Source organism: Oryx dammah, unplaced genomic scaffold, assembly GCF_014754425.2.
Source record: "Oryx dammah isolate SB20612 unplaced genomic scaffold, SCBI_Odam_1.1 HiC_scaffold_19, whole genome shotgun sequence".
In the NCBI taxonomy this organism is placed as follows: domain Eukaryota; kingdom Metazoa; phylum Chordata; class Mammalia; order Artiodactyla; family Bovidae; genus Oryx; species Oryx dammah.
The window spans coordinates 52,454,106-52,466,423 of NW_024070203.1; positions in this window are offsets into that span (position 1 = coordinate 52,454,106).

Genomic DNA, 12,318 nt, shown 5'->3' on the forward strand with positions numbered 1-12,318 from the left:
AAAAAAAAAAAAAAAAAAAAAGAAAAAAAACAAACCACCAACCCCAAAAAACCAAAAAAAAAAAAAAAAAAAAGATTGTAAAAGTCGTAAAGGTATATCTGGCTCTTTCTCTGGTGTTGTGGGTTGTGTGGGGTCACTTCCAAGGCAGTTCCCTCTGTTTAACTTCCTCTGTTTGCTGGTCTCTTCAGTGTCTGATTTCCGTCTTGACTTGGGAGGGCGGTGGTGGACACACTAGGCTCACTATTCAGTCGTTCTGTGGGGAGGGAGGGATGCTGCAAACAAGTATTACTGGCGTGTGCTTGCAGTATCTCATCCACTCTGGGCTTGCCCCTGCTTGCGGCGCACACAGCTCAGGCTCTATGTAGCTCCACCAGGGAACCATCTGAGGCCGGCCCTAGGCTTCATGCACCTCCCCAGTCTAAGCCGCTCAGGCTCGGCGCTCAGGAAGCCCTTAGAGGCACAGATTTGGTTGGGCCTGCGTTTTGTGCCCTTCCCAGGTCCGAGTAGCTCAGGAGTTTGGCGAGCGCAATCGCTGCGACTATGGCCTTTCCCTGCTGCTCAGTTTTCTGGGTGTACCGCTGGCGTTCCTTCTCAGGCAGATGATGACTGTCCAGAACCCCCAGAAGTCGTAGTTAACAAAGAAGCCTGCTTGCATTTTGGTAGCTAGTGTCTCTCCGGGGCTGCAATTGCCCCCTTCCAGCCCTTAAGGCTCTGGCTGCCTGTCACTGGAGGGGGATGGTATGCAGCCAGCTGTTTCCGATCCATCCTTTGTTCTGTGCGAGGTCCTGGTGGTGTCTTATGTTTGAGCATTTCGCGTGGTAGCTATCCCACAGTTTGGATTGCTAGCCCAAGTTAGTTCGCTGTGTCCACGCGCAGGCCATTCCAGCCCGATTCTTAAAAAGCACTGCCGGCTGCACCTCCCGCTCCTCCCTGCCCAGCCCCCACTTGTTAGTGGTGGATGCAGGCGTCTGAGCTGCTTTTCCACTGGGGGCGTTACTGTTGGGCTCGTAATCTGTTGGTTTTAATTATTTATTTATTTTCCCTTCCTGTTATGTTGGCTTCTGTGCTTCCAAAGCTCGCCACAGACTCAGCTGTGAGAATGTTTCCTGGTGTTTGGAAACCTCTCTTTTTAAGAGTTTCTTCCCGGGACGGGATTCCCTTCCCGGGACGGAGCTCCCTCCCTACCTCCTTTGTCTCTTTTTTCGTCTTATTATATTGTTTCCTACCTGTTTTTGAAGCCAATGATCTGCTTTGCTGGGTGCCTGATGTCCTCTGCCAGCATTCAGAAGTTGTTTTGTGAAATTTACTCACCGTTGAAATGTTCTTTTGATGAATTTTTGAGGGAGAAAGTGGTTTCCCCGTCCTATTCCTCTGCCATCTTCGACTCCTTTCCTCCATAGTGATGCTTTCTAAAGCCCACTTGACTTCACATTCCAGGATGTCTGGCTCTAAGTGAGTGATCACACCATCGTGATTATCTGGGTCATGAAGATCTTTTTTTGTACAGTTCTTCCGTGTATTCTTGCCACGTCTTCTTAATATCTTCTGCTTCTGTTAGGTTCATACCATTTCTGTCCTTTATCAAGCCCATCTTTGCATGAAATGTTCCCTTGGTATCTCTAATTTTCTTGAAGAGATCTTTAGTCTTTCCCATTCTGTTGTTTTCCTCTATTTCTTTGCATTGATCCCTGAGGAAGGTTTTCTTATCTCTCCTTGCTATTCTTTGGAGCTCTGCATTCAGATGCTTATATCTTTCCTTTTCTCCTTTGCTTTTCGCCTCTCTTCTTTTCACAGCTATTTTAAGGCCTCCCCAAACAGCCATTTTGCTTTTTTGCATTTCTTTTCCATGGGGATGATCTTGATCCCTGTCACCTGTACAATGTCACGAACCTCCATCCATAGTTCATCAGGCACTCTATCAGATCTAGTCCCTTATTTCTATTTCTTACTTCTACCGTATAATCATCAAGGATTTGATTTAGGTCATACCTGAATCATCTAGTGGTTTTTCCTACTTTCTTCAATTTAAGTCTGAACTTGCCAATAATGAGTCCATGTTCAGAGTCACAGTCAGCTCCTGGTCTTGTTTTTGCTGACTGTATAGAGCTTCTCTATCTTTGGCTGCAAAGAATATAATCAGTCTGATTTCAGTTTTGACCATCTGGTGATGTCCATGTGTAGAGTCTTCTCTTGTGTTGTTGGAAGAGGGTGTTTGCTATGACCAGTGCATTCTCTTGGCAAGACTCTATTAGCCATTGCCCTGCTTCCTTCTGTATTCCAAGGCCAAATTTGCCTGTTACTCCAGGTATTTCTTGACTTCCTACTTTTGTATTCCAGTGCCCTATAATGAGAATGACATCTTTTTTGGGTGTTAGTTCTAAAAGGTCTTGTAGGTCTTCATAGAACTGTTCAACTTCAGCTTCTTCAGCCTTACTGGTTGGTGCATGGGCTTGGATTACCATGATATTGAATGGTTTACCTTGGAAACGAACAGAGATAATTCTGTTGTTTTTGAGATTGCATTCATGTACCACGCCTGAGGCCAGGGCCGGCGGCCAGGAGGAGCATCCTGAGGAACAGTGGCTGTGCAGGTGCAGGAGGGCCTAGAGGAGCTATCCCACATTGAAGGTCAGGAACGGTGGCAGTAAGGAGATACCCTCGTCCAAGGTAAGGAGCAGCGGCTGTGTCTTGCTGAGCAGCCGTGAAGAGATACCCCACGCCCAAGGTAAGAGAAACCCAAGTAAGATGGTAGGTGTTGCAAGAGGGCATCAGAGGGCAGACACACTGAAACCATACTCACAGAAAACTAGTCAATCTAATCACACTAGGACCACAGCCTTGTCTAACTCAATGAAACCAAGCCATGCCTGTGGGGCAACCTAAGATGGGCCGGTCATGGTGGAGAGGTCTGACAGAATGCGGTCCATTGGAAAAGGGAATGGCAAGCTGCTTCAGTATTCTTGCCTTGAGAACCCCATGAACAGTATGAAAAGGCAAAATGATAGGATACCAAAAGAGGAAATCCCCAGGTCATTAGGTGCCCAATATGCTACTGGAGATCAGTGGAGAAATAACTCCAGAAAGAATGAAGGGATAGAGCCAAAGCAAAAACAATACCCAGCTGTGGATGTGACTGGTGATAGAAGCAAGATCAGATGCTGTAAAGAGCAATATTGCATAGGAACCTGGAATGTCAGGTCCATGAATCAAGGCAAATTGGAAGTGGTCAAACAACAGATGGCAAGGGTGAACGTTGACATTCTAGGAATCAGCAAACTAAAATGGACTGGAATGGGTGAATTTAACTCAGATGACCATTATATCTACTACTGTGGGCAGGAATCCCTCAGAAGAAATGGAGTAGCCATCATGGTCAACAAAAGAGTCTGAAATGCAGTACTTGGATGCAGTCTCAAAAACGACAGAATGATCTCTGTTCATCTCCAAGGAAAACCATTCAATATCACAGTTATCCAAGTCTATGCCCCAACCAGTAACACTGAAGAAACTGAAGATGAATGGTTTTATAAAGACCTACACGACCTTTTAGAACTAAGACCCAAAAAAGATGTCCTTTTCATTATAGGGGACTAGAATGCAAAAGTAGGAATTCAAGAAACACCTGGAGTAACAGACAAATTTGGCCTTGGAATGTGGAATGAAGCACGGCAAAGACTAATAGAGTTTTGTCAAGAAAATGCACTGGTCATAGCAAACACCCTCTTCCAACAACACAAGAGAAGACTCTACACATGGACATCATCAGATGGTCAACACCGAAATCAGACTAATTATATTCTTTGCAGCCAAAATGGAGAAGCTCTATACAGTCAAAAAAACAAGACCAGGAGCTGACTGTGGCTCAGATCATGAACTCCTTATTAACAAATTCAGACTTAAATTCAAGAAAATAGGGAAAACCACTAGACCATTCAGGTATGACCTAAATAAAATCCCTTATGATTATACAGTGGAAGTGAGAAATAGATTTAAGGGTCTAGATCTGATAGATAGAGTGCCTGATGAACTATGGATGGAGGTTCATGACATTGTGCAGGAGACAGGGATCAAGACCATCCACATGGAAAAGAATGCAAAAAAGCAAAATGGCTGTCTGAGGAGGCCTTACAAATAGCTGTGAAAAGAAGAGAAGTGAAAAGCAAAGGAGAAAAGGAAAGATATAAGCATCTGAATGCAGAGTTCCAAAGAATAATAGCAAGAAGAGATAAGAAAGCCTTCCTCAGGGATCAATGCAAAGAAATAGAGGAAAAGAACAGAATGGGAAAGACTAAAGATCTCTTCAAAAAAATTAGAGATACCAAGGGAACATTTAATGCAAAGATGGGCTTGATAAAGGACAGAAATGGTATGGACCTAACAGAAGCAGAAGATTTAAGAAGAGGTGGCAAGAATACATGGAAGAACTGTACAAAAAAGATCTTCATGACCCAGATAATCATGATGATGTGATCACTAATCGAGATCCAGACAACTAGGAATGTGAAGTCAAGTGGGCCTTAGAAAGCATCACTACAAACAAAGCTAGTAGAGGTGATGGAATTCCAGTGGAGTTGTTTCAAATCCTGAAAGATGATGCTGTGAAAGTGCTGCACTCAATATGCCAGCAAATTTGGAAAACTCAGCAGTGACCACAGGACTGGAAATGGTCTGTTTTCATTCCAATTCCAAAGAAAGGCAATGCCAAAGAATGCTCAAACTACCACACAATTGCACTCATCTCACATGCTAGTAAAGTAATATTCAAAATTCTCCGCCCAGGCTTCAGCAATACATGAACCGTGAACTTCCAGATGTTCAAGTTTGTTTTAGAAAAGGAGGAGGAACCAGAGATCAAATTGCCAACATCTGCTGGATCATGGAAAAAGCAAGAGAGTTCCAGAAAAACATCTATTTCTGCTTTATTGACTATGCCAAAGCCTTTGACTGTGTGGATCACAATAAACTGTAGAAAATTCTGAAAGAGATGGGAATACCAGACCACCTATCCTGCCTCTTGAGACATCTGTATGCATGTCAGGAAGCAACAGTTAGAACTGGACATGGAACTACCGACTGGTTCCAAATAGGAAAAGGAGTACGTCAGTGCTGTATATTGTCACCCTGCTTATTTAACTTCTATGCGGAGTACATCCTGAGAAACACTGGACTGGAAGAAGCACAAGCTGGAATCAAGATTGCTGGGAGAAATATCAATAACCTCAGCTATGCAGATGACACCACCCTTATGGCAGAAAGTGAAGAGGAACTCAAAAGCCTCTTGATGAAAGTGAAAGAGGAGAGCGAAAAAGCTGGCTTAAAACTCAACATTCAGAAAACAGAGATCATGGCATTCGGTCCCATCATTTCATGGGAAATAGATGGGGAAATAGTGGAAACAGTGTCCAGCTTTATTTTGGGGGGCTCCAAAATCACTGCAGAAGGTGACTGCAGCCATTAAATTAAAAACGCTTACTCCTTGGATGAAAAGTTATGAGCAAGATAGCATATTCAAAAGCAGAGACATTACTTTGCCGACTACGGTCTGTCTAGTCAAGGCTATGTTTTTTCCTGTGGTCATGTATGGATGTGAGAGCTGGACTGTGAAGAAGGCTGAGCACCGAAGAATTGATGCTTTTGAACTGTGGTGTTGGAGAAGACTCTTGAGAGTCCCTTGGACTGCAAGGAGATCCAACCAGTCCATTCTGAAGGAGATCAACCCTGGGATTTCTTTGGAAGCAATGATGCTAAAGTTGAAGCTCCGGTACTTTGGCCACCTCATGCGAAGAGTTGACTCATTGGAAAAGACTCTGATGCTGGGAGGTATGGGGGCAGGAGGAAAGGGGATGACAGAGGATCAGATGGCTGGATGGCATCACGGACTCAATGGACGTGATTCTGAGTGAACTCCGGGAGATGGTGATGGACAGGGAGGCCTGTCGTGCTGCGATTCATGGGGTCGCAAAGAGTTGGACACGACTGAGCAACTGAACTGAACTTCATATTGGACTCTTGTGTTGACCATGATGGCTACTCCATTTCTTCTAAGGGATTCCTGCCCACAGTAGTAGATTTGATGGTCCTCTGAGTTAAATTCACCCATTCCAGTCCATTTTAGTTCGCTGATTCCTAGAATGTAGACGTTCACTCTTGCCATCTCATGTTTGACCACTTCCAGTTTGCCTTGATTCATGGACCTGACATTCCAGGTTCCTATGCAATATTGCTCTTTACAGCATTGGACCTTGCTTCTATCACCAGTCACATCCACAACTGGATATTGTTTTTGCTTTGGCTCCATCCCTTCATTCTTTCTGGAGTTATTTCTCCACTGATCTCCAGTAGCATATTGGGCACCTACTCACCTGGGGAGTTCCTCTTTCAGTATTGTATCATTTTCCTTTTCATACTGCTCATGGGGTTCTCAAGGCAGGAATACTAAAGTGGTTTTCCATTCCCTTCTCCAGTGGACCACATTCTGTCAGACCTCTCCACCGTGACACTCCTGTCTTGGGTGGCCCCATGGGCATGGCTTAGTTTCATTGAATTAGACAAGTCTGTGGTCCTAGTGTGATTAGATTGACTAGTTTTCTGAGTATGGTTTCAGTTGTCTGACCTCTGATGCCCTCTCACAACTCCTACCATCTTACTGGGGTTCTCCTATCTTGGTCATGTGGTATCTCTTCACAGCTGCTCCAGCAAAGTGCAGCCTCTGCTCCTTACCTTGAATGAGGGGTATCTCCTCATGGCCACCCCTCCTGACCTTGAAGGTGGCGTAGCTCCTCTCAGCCCTCCTGCACCTGTGCAGCTGCTGCTTCTTGGACATGGGGTAGCTCCTCTTGGCCACGCATGTGCATGGTCCATTGCAGCCGATGTACTCCTTGATTACTGTAGTTTTATTGCAAGCCTTAAAGTTGGATAGTGTCAATCCTTCATCTTTTTTTTTTTGTCTTTCAATATTGTATTGACTATTCTTGTTCTTTTGTCTCTCCATACAAACCTTAGAATCCATTTGTTAATATCTCAAAAAAACTAACTGGAGTGTTTATTGGGAATGAATTTAATCTGTAGATCAAGTTGGGAAAAACTGACATCTTGATAATATTGATATCTTCCAATCTAAGAACATAGACTATATCTCACTTATTTAGTTCTTTGATTTTTATCGTGATTTTTTTTTTCTCTTTTTAGTTTTCCTCAAATAGATCTTGCTCATATTTTGTTAGATTCACACCTATTTTGTTCTGGGGGTTCTAATATAAAAGATATTGTGCTATTTCACATTTCACTTGTTTGTTGTTCATTTATAGAAAACTGACTGACTTGTATAGCTTGTATATTAACCTTGTATTTTCCAATCCTCCTATAATCACTTATTAGTTCTAGAAGGATTTGTTGTCCTAAGTTCTTTCAGAGTTTCTATATAAACGATCATGTAATCCATGACCCAAACCAGATTTATTATTTTTTATTCTCAGTCTAAATACTTTTTCTTGTCTTGTCTTATCATGTTAACTAGATCTTCTAGGAAATTATCAGCATGAAGTAGTGAGAGAGGGCAACTCTTGCCTTGTATCTTGGCATGAATATTATAACCATTTAATTGATTGTCTAGTCATTCAGATTATTGTACCTTTTGTCCATGATGGTGCTTTAGTCTCATGAGAAATTGTTGTTTTACTAGTGTGCTCAGATCAGAATTTCATTATGATAATATTGCCTTGTGTACATTACAAATTAATTTCATTTTACAATTTTCTCTCCTTGATTGGAATTGTGAAGCATCCCAGTTCTTCAGTTGAAACTCTGGTTATATTTTAACCCATAATAATACTTAAAAAATACCCTAGATTGTATTAAAAATAAATTTGTAAATTAGCTCTTGAAATAGTTAATACTGAAAGGTTCAGTGACTTATTTTACATATACTTCTATTATGGTGGTGGCCTGCTCCTTGGAAGAAAGGCTATGACAAACCTAGACAGCATATTAAAAAGTAGATACATTACTTTATCGACAAAGGTCTGTATAGTCAAAACTACGGTTTTTCCAGTAGTCATGTATGGATATCAGAGTTGGACCATAAAGAAAACTGAGCAATGAAGAATTGATGTTTTTGAATTGTGGTGTTGAAGAAGACTCTTGAAAGTCCCTTGGACATCAAGGAGATCAAACCAGTTAATCCTAAAGGAAATCATTCCTGAATATTCATTGGAAGGACTGATGCTGAAGCTGAAACTTCAATATTTTGGTCACCTGATGCAAAGAACTGACTCACTGGAAAAGATCCTGATGCTGGGAAACATTGAAGGCAGAAGAAAGGGACAACAGAGGATAAGATGGTTGGATGGCATCACCAAGTCGATGGACATGATTTTGAGTAAGCTCCAGAAGTTGGTGATGGACAGGGAGGCTTGGAGTGCTACAGTCCATGGTGTCGCAAGAGTTGGAGATAAATGAGCAATTGAACTGAACTGAACTGATGATGGTGGCATCCATCTAATAATGCCTATCATTGACTCTTTAGAATATTTCATATTTTCTAAATTATACTATATGTAATAAAAGCTCAATACTTGGAGGAGGGAGATGTTGCACTGGATGTTACATTTTCAAGTAAATTTGGAAAATGTTACTTTGTATCTCCCTCTTAGAAATTTTCAGTATATATTAGCCTTTTAAAGCTCATGAAAATTCTGCTAAGAGTAAACAAAATCTAACAGTTTAAATCATTTTTTCCATATAGAAGAGACCATGTCACAGTGATATCCAATAGGTATATTTTTACCTTACTCACATAAGTATTTTTATCCAGTAACTCAAAATGAATGGCAAATGGAACTGTATTTTTGTTAAAGTTATCATCTAATTTTGTTTTGTTATGTGTCACTTTATTTTACAAGTCTCTTAATGTTTCCTCATTCTCAGTACTGTACCCCTTGGATTTTTCTTCTTTACATTTAAGAAAGTGCTTTAAAAAATTATTTATTTTATTTAGTTGACTGTGCCAGGTATTAATTGTGGAATAAGAGATCTTTGATTGAACCTGGCACCTTGCATTGGGAGCCCAGAATCTTAGCTACTGTACCAGTTGGGAAGTTCCAGAGGTGCTCATTTAGAAACTCAAACTCAAATGTGATCACATCACTCTCATTCTGAAGAACATTAACCAGTTTTAAATAAGATGATATTGAAAACAGTACATTACATACTTGAACTTTAACGAATCTACTTTACTGAATCTATTTCTATCCCTTCAAACTTTGTCTTCTGTGTCCCACAGAGTAGGCAGTAATGGTCAGCTTTCTTTTTTATTCTCTTTTCCCTTCCTGAATAGTCAAGTTCATTGCTTTGGATATTGAATCTAACTCTCTTCCCTCTCCTTTTTGTATCTCTGTAGATATTTTTTTCTGAATTCCTCTAAATGTTGACATAGTACAAAGCTTCTGGGATGGAACTTCTTAAACAGGTTACCTACATTCAGAGTGCAAAGGAGATACTATTCAAATTAATTATTTTTTCAAAATACCTCAGCTACTCACTGATAGAAAGTCTCTGGTTGTGTTTAGTTTATAGTCAGTATACTATTTAATATCCATGATGGTATAACCTAAAATTTCATTATTTCATTCCCTATGAAAGGTATAGAGTCATTGATGGACATAAACTAGATTCAATAGCAATAATAGAGTATACCAACTATTTTTCCAATCATGTGCAGAGAACATTTATGTGTATGAAGAGAATACCTGCAATACAAAGAAAAAACAAATTTATATATTATTTAATATATATTTGTGAGCACAAAATTATTTTAGTAGCACTCTTTCTGAACACTATATTTAATTTATGCACTATTGAAAAGAGTTGGGTGTTACAGAGAAGTACATTTGGGAAGAAATAAAAATGATTTTGCAAAAAAATCTCCAGCTAAACCTGATACTACAAAAAACTTTATGCTCCCTTATTTTCTACATATTCTCCTTTGTATATTCAATGCCTTGGAGAATACTTAATTGCATAGCAGATAATGAGTAGATGCATTGAATTAATAAATAAATGAATAATGAATAATTCAAGTTTTGATAAAAACAGTGTCTCAAGGCTATCTGTTCTTTCCAGACTTTTGTTCTTCATATCTTCAAAGACATAAAGTTTTTAGTGATATTCAACAAATTTTGCTCTGATTAACTTTTCACTGATTTAGTGTCTGCTGATTGTAGTCTCTACATCTGAATTGTTGCATTCAAATAAACTTGGCCTGTTTATTATAAAGAGGATTTATATTAGAAGTTGTTAACCAAATCTTTAAAAACTAGATGGATCTTCTCCTAAATTTGTGCAAATCTTTGATATCATTTTTTTAAAAAAGTCTTACATGTAATCTGACACTTTTAATAACCACTACCCTCTGATTCTTTATAACATGAACGCATTTACAAGTATGCATACCCTCTGAATGCTTTATAACATTTTCTTGATTTAAATTTTTATTTCTTTGTCCTATAATATTTCTAATAATAATAAAATGTACTTCATTTAAAGTTATGAGACACATGTTTTGTCTGTATTAGCCAACAGTTCTATCAAAAATTACTCCAAGAAATTAAAAAAGATTACACATATCTCTACACAACATTTTTCACTGAAAACAAAGTACTTAAAATCATGTCAAAAACCACAGGCACAAATAAAAATGAATACATGATTAATAACGTTTCAACAGGTATGAACCTAATAAACAATATGCTAATTGAATGAATCTAGACATGAAAGGACAAATCTTATATAATTCCATTATATAAGGACATTCTGTACATTTATGTGAAATGTCCAGAAAAGGCATATCTACGGAGACTAAATAGATTATTGTTTTCTGAGTGCTAAGTGTAGGAATAAGATGTGGCTATAAATGAGCACAAAGTTCCCTTTTAGGATAATGGGTATGTTCTAAAATTAGATAGTAGCATAGTTGTACAATTATGTAAGTATACTAATATTCAGTGAACAGTATATCCAATATAGGTCAATTTGTGATATGCAGATTATATCTCAATAGAAGGCACATAAGCCCCCTCCACCCCAAAAAAGTCACATGTGTAAAAAGGCATTAACACTCCAGTAACTGTGGAAAACTGTTGATCTAGAAGAAGAATTCCAAAAAGACTAGTACTTGAATGTAGTTTTCTCTAACTTAAGCTTTCTCCTTTTTTCATGCTTGATCATATTCTCAGCTGGAAATGGTGACATTGAAATTATAGGTGAACACCTTGAAACTATTGAGTAGAGATTGAATCTCAAATGTTTTAAGGTGAAATTCAATATTTAATATGAAAAGTTAACTACCTGATGTATTAGAAAGCAAAAATAAACTATTTTTAAGTTATCACACTTTTTCACTTTTATGCCGGTGAAAGGAAAACTTTTAGAACTTTCATTGTCCTCAGCATCAATATTATGGTTGTATTTTCTTATCTGTTGTCTGCAGAGAGCTCAAAATATAAGGATAAATAGAAGTGCTGATACCAAATGACACTGTACAAGGATTGAATTCCACTACTTTGTGAAAACTCATATCCTAGTTTGCCCAAGGAGGTAAGTTAGTATAAACTTAGGGAATTGCTGAATAGATGATGGAATGGCCTAGTGGCTAATATGGTGCTGTGAAGGTAGCTGAAAAAATGTTTTGAAGTACTTTTAATTTCTCAAACCAGGTGTCCCATGAATATAAGGTACTAGATCTGATTGTATAGTAATTTGACTCTATAGTGAGAAAATTGCTCACCAAAATGGGGTGAATTATCTCTTCCCCAAATATGAAGGCTCCAGTTCAATAATGTACTGGAAGTGATTATTTACCAAACGTCATTCTGATCCTTTGAAGTTAATCCAATTCACATGGTTAAAATGTGTATATCTAGTGACTATTTGCATTGGCTAATAACATTTTTTTCATGTTTAAACTTATATTTAAAATATTTGTGTCAGTGGGTTTGTGTAGCTGCTGTTTTACAACCACTGGACATATGCATATTAAAAATTTTTAAATGTCAATAAGTAGTTTTTTTCTTAATACTTTTGAGATGAAGTCATGCATGAGACAGTAAAAGTTAACAATTGTTAAATTGACAGAAATTCTTAAAAAAAAAAAACATAGAAAATGAGAAAAGGTCTTCCATAGCAAATATCTGCTTACTTGTTCCTCTATAAAGTTTGTTAGTTGCAAGTGTCAATTGTGTTAATGGAGAGAGCAATTTGAAGTTGTAATCAGGATTAAGCCTCCATAAGACTCTTCATTTTTCTTTTCCATTTGATGACAAT